The sequence below is a fragment of the Homalodisca vitripennis genome, unplaced genomic scaffold (assembly GCF_021130785.1).
Source record: "Homalodisca vitripennis isolate AUS2020 unplaced genomic scaffold, UT_GWSS_2.1 ScUCBcl_13025;HRSCAF=23050, whole genome shotgun sequence".
Lineage (NCBI taxonomy): Eukaryota > Metazoa > Arthropoda > Insecta > Hemiptera > Cicadellidae > Homalodisca > Homalodisca vitripennis.
Window position 1 is genome coordinate 1 of NW_025789136.1, and position 8,211 is coordinate 8,211.

An 8,211-nucleotide genomic window follows, 5' to 3' on the forward strand; every position below is an offset into this window, starting at 1 on the left:
CACGTGTAAACTATTCAACCAATTGTACTGAAATTTTACATGGACATTTCTTAGGGTCTTTGGTGAACATGGTATGCTTTTTTCCCTTATTTCAAAACTCCCTATGTGCCATGCCCCACTGGTCTCTAAAGTTGCATTACAGCAAGCAAACATTATTGATTGAAATAACCTGTTAAATGTAATCAAACTGTTTTGTGTATACATTGTTTTATGTCATCACCAAACATATGGTTTAATTAACTTTAACCACTATTTTCCAATTTGTTTACATTTAATGGTGTGGAATGCATAGAGTAGGCTAGATACAAACACTTTCTTATTTTTCAGTCTTTTCTGCAACCATCTGTTGAGCAGAGTAGGAATATATCCAGATTAGAAAAATTAAAAGTTTTAGTAAAAAAATTAAAAATAATTAATTGTACATTTGTAGTAACTATTAAGTGTTAAGTATGCAATGCTCCCATACTTTAACACAATTTATTACTCGCTATTATTGCGTTGAGTACTGTAATACCAGATATAAAAGGACAAAGCAACAATCTAATTTTTACTATAAAACTTAAAGTCTGTTACTAAACCAATCTTTGTTTGTTTTGAAAAAAGTAGGCTTATCAGATCTGTGTATGTATAATATATTTTCTAGATCGGGAAAACATGCAAACCAATCAACTACAGAACAAATAATACGAAGAATGGAGTAAAATTACAACAGTCATGAAATGTAACACTTTTTTACACATTTTATCTTGATTCATGGGCAACTAGGCAAACTCAACGTTGGTGTCAGAAAATTATAAGTTCACCTTGAAAAAGAGAAGTGCTTATAAACGTGCAAAAGCCTTACAAAATTGCCTGGGGAAAGGAGCGCGGGTTAATACTGCTTAGTATTTTTATAAACTTTGACAGAGCTTCTTAACTGTTTCAACAAGATCCAATAAAAATGGTGAGAGGTAAGAGAAATTTTGTGTATGTAATATGGAAGTATTCAATTATGTTTAATTATAATAGCTCATTGAATACAAACCTGGAATAATTATTTGCTGAATTAGGATCGAGGTTTTTTGGTAGGCACATTATTTATTATATTAACCCTCCATCAGGCGCTTTTAAAATTAGGAAACACGCATCAGGCACTCACGGAAGGTTTACCTTACCAGAGTTATGCGAATAATAGATATCATAGTCGTTTTTTTTAAAGGGTTTTTATTTGTTTAAATATTCCATACTGATTTAATTACAATGTAATATATTCATTTTTAGAAATTAAATAAAAATTACTCTCTTATGTAGTGAATTTTTCAAATAAGAAATTCAAAATCTTAAAAAATGTTATTGTATAATAACAACATGATTTATTTTAAGAAATAATGCAATTAATTATAAAAATGTTTAGCCTACTGTAATAATATATGGAAATTAACTTAGTTTTTAACTTCTTACAAAAACAACTTACTTCAATTCTTAAGATATTATACAATTGTAATTTCGATTATTACTCTGAAATCAAAAATTTATTCTTTACTATAAATCTTTTTCCACACTACACAAAGTTTAAAAACATTTTCTTTCTGGTTCTTATAACGACAATGATCACTCCATAAACAGTACTGAAATGTTCCCTAGCACACGGGTACTGTACTGACAAGTCTCTCGTCTTCATTCTCCATTTCACAAAATTCAAATATAAATATATTGTAAAACTTAAAAAGAAACCATCACAGGCCACACATGTAGGCGCACAAGGATTATTACTCCATAAAAACTAAACACAATAAGGCGCTCACGGAGATTTCGTCCAAACACAACATCGGGCGCTCACGGAGGAATCGTCCGGTCTCCCACGGAAGTAGACCTCATACTGACAGATTTTGACAAAGATAAGCGGGAGGCTATTGTTTCGCTTCCCCGAAAGATGCTCGTGAAGTACACTGCGGGAAACTACTGCCAACATCAGAAAAGTAGTACTATTTTTAATCATAAAAAATACACGGAGGAAAACTCCGTTAAGCGCCCGATTGTAGGGTTAAGAGTAAAAAAACTAAAAATATTACTAATATGAATAAGTTTGTTAGTGTAAACATCTTTTAAGAATTTTGAATGGCTTTACTTGTATCTAACAGAAAATGGAATTTCGTAGGAGGATTAGTCCCACATAGCCTGGGTAATGCCGTTGCCTCACAATCTTCTCTCTTTTTGACTGACAAACAACAAACATTTTGGAGCATTATGTTAAAAGGAAAATATCTTGATTATAAACAGGGAATCCAATTACAGAATATTTTCCAAACATTCTTAAAGAAATTCCAATCTTTGGTTTTGAAAAAAAGAATACAATGGTACAAGTATAATTTATTTTAATAATCATTAATTAAAGGTAAATCACATTATCAGCACTAATTACCAAAAAGATTACCAGTATAAATGAAATGCAAGTCTTGACCTTGTAAACAACACTTCCAAGTGAAGACCAATCAGTATCCCAACTTGTCATTGAGACTGGTCCTGCCGTCTCCGGTTTGTCCTGAGGGAGGACACCACGTCACGGAACTGTACTCCTCCTCGTCCACCTGTGGGAGTAGTACACATTCTATCATTCTTGATGTTACTAACTAAAGCTTCAGTATTGGATAAAATGAATTTTCTATCAAGCTTGTTTTTGCTACAAAATATGTGACGAGATTTATAATTTAAAAATATGACAATGTTCGATTTCATATATCCATTAATAAATTGTATCCGGAACTGTACTCCTCCTCGTCCACCTGTGGGAGTAGTACACATTCTATCATTCTTGATGTTACTAACTAAAGCTTCAGTATTGGATAAAATGAATTTTCTATCAAGCTTGTTTTTGCTACAAAATATGTGACGAGATTTTATAATTTAAAAAATATGACAATGTTCGATTTCATATATCCATTAATAAATTGTATCAAACTTATTTTTTGCTACAAAATATGCAAGACAGGGATTTACAATTTGAAAATATGACAATTTTATCAGTTAAATAAATTATAAATTTATTAAAGTTTGTATCTGATATTTCATAAACAATGGCATACAGTATCCGAGAATAATATCCAAATACAGTAAAAGATCCAATATTCTACTGTAATTTTCCACAGTATCAAATCATATTTGAGGATGAAAGCAAGTACCGTAATAATTTTTTTACATAATTATAAGGTACAAAAATGTAAACAAGAAATGTTTTAATTTTAACAAAAAACAACATACACCGTTAATGCAAACAAAAAATAAACACAATTTTATTTAAAATCAGTTTTTTTAATCAATAATTGTTGGAAGTTTTTATACATAACTTAAGGAATATTACTAATGGATAAGAAACTCAGCAAGCTTACATTAGGTTCACTGATTTGAAACAAACACATAAAGATAACATAAAAGTACTTACTATTTAGGGGCTGTTATAAAGTACGTACTATGTGAGAATCGAGAATTTTCTAGTAAACAGTGTCCAGCAAAGCTTTGCTGTCGTTCTGAGGTGGGAAAAAGTCAAAAGTAAAGTAAGAATATTCTGAAAGAGAGATAATGAATGTGACACATAGTTGGCACGAGATAAATATTGGAAATTAGGGAAAAAAGCGAGTCAAATCAAACCAACAGATTTTAAAAGTGAAACCTTTGAATTTATTGCCCAACAAATTTATGTAATAAAAGTTTTAAATAAAAATGCTGTACAATAATTTTTTTTAAATACAATAATTAAAATAAAGAAATGTTTCCACACAAGTGCAGCAATGAATCAGTTCACGATAGTTTTTTCAGTATGTTTGCATGTCCACAACTCGCTGCTTTAAGAATATGCATGGTGGGTATTTGTCTAGTGTAGCCTCTAAACTGGAAGAATCCTTTACATGAGCTCAACCTGTGAATTGAGAGCAGAGAAGAACTGTGTCTATGGTTCACTCGCTCTGTTTGATATGTCAAAGGGTGCTCCGTTTCCATAACAACAATGATTGCCAACTCAAACTAATATTGTATGTTTTTATTTTTAGTTCGATGTACTTTCAGTCATAACTCAAATTATTAAGGCTCTATAAAAACTGCTAATTTTCTATCTATTGGATAAATTTCCTCCTAATATTATGTTGTACAGACAATAAATTTTATTTAATTACCTGTTTAGGCTGTGGCTGTCGTTTCCAAGTTCGGTTTCTGTTGTCTGTTCTGTTTCTTTTCTTCTTCGCAGCCACTTCATCCTTCGGTTGGCTTTGACCTGAAAATATATACTAAATATATAAGTTGAGCTCATTTACAACATATAACTTGCTGGTAATTTTACAAATCTTGTTTCCAATACACATTTATTTCTTGAATTACCTGATTTGATTACTGCGCTGCAGTTTTAAAGAACAGCTGTTTAACAACACTCATTATGAAAAACAGCTGTTTTATTGAAGAATATTGTTGGTGCTATAAAAACTTAATCTAACCTCCTCCATTACAGTTTACTGGTATTGAAGTTCGAGAAATGGCTTTTAATGTTGGACAAAAAGTGAAGTGTTGTGTGTGGGCTATTGCTTTTGGCAACATTACAGAAGCAATTAGACAATTTCAGGTTGCCTACCCAGGAGTTGAACCACCTAGCAACCCAACAATAACTAAGTGGAAAAATCTTTTGTTAAAAAACTGGAAGTGTCGTAAAAAAGTACTCTAGAGGATCAAATGAGGAAAGAGAACTAGTATGCGTACCAATGCTCTGCTTTCCAGGTAATCCAAAATCACTAAGGAAGGTTGAACTTGAAACTGGTGTTTCAAAGTCTTCAGTACTGAGAATAATTAAGTAAAACAAAATTAAATTTTACCAAAGTCACTTAGTCCGTAATCTTCTTGAAGATAATCCGGACAGGAGAGTGGAATTTTGTTCTTATATCATTGAGTTTCATGAGCTAGATCCTTATTGGCATACTCAAATTATTTTTCAGACGGGTCCTCTTTCTACCGTAATGGTACTATAAATAGGCATAATCGTAATTATTACAATACTGGTAATCCACACATTCTTGAACAGACTCTACTTAAATCAAAAGGAATTGTTGGTTTGGTAGCTGTCAGTTGTAATGGGGTGCTATCTTACTACTTTTCAGACAGTACAATGACTGGAAATAGGTATAAACAGGTTTTAAATGAAACAATTCATGCCTCATTTTACTGTTCCAGAAATGGATCAAGCAATCCTCCAACAAGATGGTGCTCCTCCTCATTTCGCAAATCCTATCAAGCGATTACTAAATGACAACCTTCATGGCCGTTGGATTGGTCGTGGAAGTGATTTTTTAGATTGGCCACCCCGATCCTCAGATTTAACTGTGTGTGATTTCTTTTTCTAGAATCAAGAATCTTTATTGGCCATTAGGCAATTACACAGAAAATTACAATAGGTCTCGTCAGTTCTCTATACTATACAGTCTAGTTGCCTAATACAAAGTACTAAACATTTGTACTTAATAATATTCAACCAATAGAAGGACAGGGTGTACAATCTTTTCACTTAGTTCTGAGTTCAAAATGAGAACAACATAGCCTAAAATTACAAAAATTAACAAAATAAAATTTTTAACAGAACTAAGCCCTAGCTATTTACATTAATCCCCTCAAAATCATCACAGGCCAAATACTCTTCAATGGTGTAAAATTCCTTTTTCTTTAACCAGTCACACAATGTTGGTTTGAACCTTGATAATGGCAAGTTTTTTTTAAGGTAGTGGGGAGTTTATTATAAAGTTTGAGCTGCTGATAGTAGTGACTCTTATAAGATTTATCAAGCCTAACATTGGGTGTGATTAGATTATCTTTACTTCTGGTGTCATGGCCGTGGATATTACTGTGAGTCTCAAACATATTCAAGTTTTCCTTTACATGGACCACATTTTGAAAAATATAAATACAGGCCAAGGTCAAAATATGGAGCCCAGCAAAAACTATTTCTACAAGATGCCTGGGTAGGTAAGCCTGCAATTGTTCTAATGGCCTTTTTTTGCCAAACAAATACTCTTTTTGTAGCACCTGAGTTGCCCCACAAAACGAATACCATAACACAGGTGACTGTGGAACAGTCCATAATAGGTCAGCACAAGTGTGTCCAAACTTACACAAAATTTGAGTTTTCTTAGCAAATAAGTTACCCTTGCAAGTTTCTTACAAACATTGTCAACATGTACATGCCAGCTTAGCTTACTATCAAGGTAAAAAACCCAATAGCTTTACAGGTTTAAGTAAGCATTCATCCTCTTTATTTAGTTGACTTCGTAATGTAAAAATTATATTCTCTGTTTTGTCCTCATTAATAAGTAGTTTGTTTGCAGAAAACCAATTTTTAGCTAACTCTAAAGATGTTTTTAGCTGTAAAGTAACATCAGGAACATCGTAACCTTTGCTAATCATTGTGGTATCATCAGCGTATAGTATTGAAAGACAAGGCACATTAACACTGAAATCATTGACATAGATTAAAAATAAAAAGGGCCCCAGAATAGAGCCCTGAGGAACTCCTGCAGTAACATTAAGGTAACCAGATTCAATATTGTTAACCTTAACTATCTGCTTCCTGCTGGAAAGATAAGTTTCAATTAATTGTAATTCTTTGTCCCTAATTCCATAATACTCTAACTTTTTACATAAGACACTGTGAGCAAACGGTGTCAAAAGCTTTGCTTAAATCGACTAAACTACTGCCTATCACTAACTTATCCTCAAAGCCCTTTAATATAACATTTACAACAGTTTCAACCGCCATTGCAGCAGAGAGTTTTGGCCTAAACCCAAATTGAAGATTATCCAATAAGTTCCTATCTACAAAGTAATCAAAAAGCTGTGTCAGCAGGCAAGACTCAATAATTTTACTAAAAATAGGCACAATGGCAATGGGATGGTAGTTTTCAGGCAAGCTTCTGTCTCCTTTCTTAAAGATAGGGGTAACTTTAGCTGACAGGTTGGAAAAAGGCCCTTAAATAAAATTAAGTTGATTAAATAAGTGAAAGGCTCAATTATGACATCAATTATTTTCTTTACAGTAAAATTAGAGAGTCCATACAAGTCCTCACTTCGAGAATTACTAAGTTTACTAACTGCACTAATGATTCTATTAGCATCAATCATATTCCATTTAAAGCCTAAAGGTAGATTTCCTGAAAGAGAGAAGTTTTTTTAGCAGATCCATAAAGTTAAAATTATGTACAGAGGTATTTGAATTATTTTTACGTGGTACACTAACAAAGTAATTGTTTAACACGTCAGGGGAGAGTGGGATATTTTTAGTAACATCAGAGCTGCTATTACCAGATTCCCCCTTTAATTATATTCTATGCCATTTTACACTTATTTTGAGCATTATTTATGAGAGTATTGTTTGCAGCTATTTTTGCTTCGCTAATGGCTTTCCTATAATATTTTTTATACTCGTTAAATCTATCTTTATCCTTAGGGTTTAAGCCTAATTTCCATCTATCATATAAAATCAGTAAACCGGTTCTCATTGTCTTGAGCTCGGGTGTAAACCACTTTTTCATACATTTAGGTTTTGGTGTTACTTTCATACATTTTTTCTATGGTGTTACTTAAAGGAGGTAAGTTTGTACTCGTAGCTTTAATAATGATGAGGAATTAAAATAATCAATTGAATAGGAACTTCTCCGGATACCGCAGAATTTCTTTGTAAGAGCTTACGATTCATTTGTTAAGGTGCTGCTGTTACAGTGTGTCGCTGTAGATGGATTACAGTTCGAATAATTGTGGACTGTAATTGTAGGGTTTTTAATAGGCTATGTTCTAATTGTCTGATTGAAATGGTTTATTTTTCTAGAATATGACAAATAAATAATTTTACAAAACCAAAAATACTATTTTTTACTTATTTCAAAATATAGTTCTTGAAAATGCCACCATTTTGTTTCAAAAATTGCTAGAGAAAATGAAATGTTTACAGAATATTTTTAAAAACCTATTAAATGAAATTGTGTAGAGTTTGAACATTTTCGGTGGCATAAATGGGCAAGTAATACAAAATCAAACGTTTAAAAACCTCTTTGTGGGACACCGGGTAATATACGAATACTCACTCAGAGTGGCAGCCCCATCACATTGCTATCAAATATATACCAATGATCAGCCACAAACATGTAAAAAATGTGCAAGCACATTACACTGCTCTTCCATCGGCACTCAAATTTACAAATGCTAAGCTAG

General features: G+C 32.4%; 1 long non-coding RNA gene across 1 annotated transcript; it reads right to left on the minus strand.

Moving 5' to 3' along the window:
- Nucleotides 1-2,337: 2,337 nt before the first annotated feature.
- On the minus strand, nt 2,338-4,532 carry LOC124375081. Its single transcript, XR_006923651.1, has 2 exons — nt 4,146-4,532; nt 2,338-2,567 (listed from the first exon to the last, which is right to left on the minus strand). It is a non-coding gene; the product is annotated as an uncharacterized LOC124375081 (long non-coding RNA).
- Between the last annotated feature and the right edge of the window lie 3,679 nt (nt 4,533-8,211).